The following is a 607-nucleotide window of genomic DNA, read 5'->3' as shown; positions in this document are numbered from 1 at the left end:
CGAGCAACAGACTGCATTTGAAAAGATCCGAGCGGATTTGACCACTGCGCCGATTTTATCGTGCCCGAATTTTGAGTTGCCGTTCGTGCTACAAACCGACGCGAGTACCGTAGGCTTAGGAGCGGTGTTGACGCAGACGATCGACAAGGTCGAACGTGTTATTGCGTACGCCAGCCGAACGCTCACGGATGCCGAAAAGAAATATAGCACGACGGAGCTCGAATGTTTAGCTGTTGTCTGGGCAATTAAGAAATTTCGTCCGTATCTCGAAGGTTACCGATTTACCGTTATTACCGATCATAGTAGTTTGCGATGGTTGCATAATTTAAGCAACTCCACGGGTCGTCTCGCACGCTGGGCGTTAGAACTGTTAGAGTACGATTATGAAATCGTACATAGGAAGGGAGCGCTACATCACGTTCCCGACGCACTATCGAGGATGTACGAAGGGGATTCCGAGACCCCCTTGGCGGCCGTCGCGATAGCGAGCGTTACCGATATCGGCACAATAATTAGTGAAACTACTGACGAGTGGTATCGAAAGCGATTTAGTGACGTCGCGAAAGAGCCGAAGCGGTTTCCGACGTGGCGAATTGTCGACGAGCGA

The sequence above is a fragment of the Odontomachus brunneus genome, unplaced genomic scaffold, assembly GCF_010583005.1.
Source record: "Odontomachus brunneus isolate Ranch 3 - 2012 unplaced genomic scaffold, Obru_v1 Obru_scaffold_204, whole genome shotgun sequence".
Lineage (NCBI taxonomy): Eukaryota > Metazoa > Arthropoda > Insecta > Hymenoptera > Formicidae > Odontomachus > Odontomachus brunneus.
The sequence above is the reverse complement of the archived record's forward strand: the minus strand, read 5'-3'. Positions refer to the sequence as shown.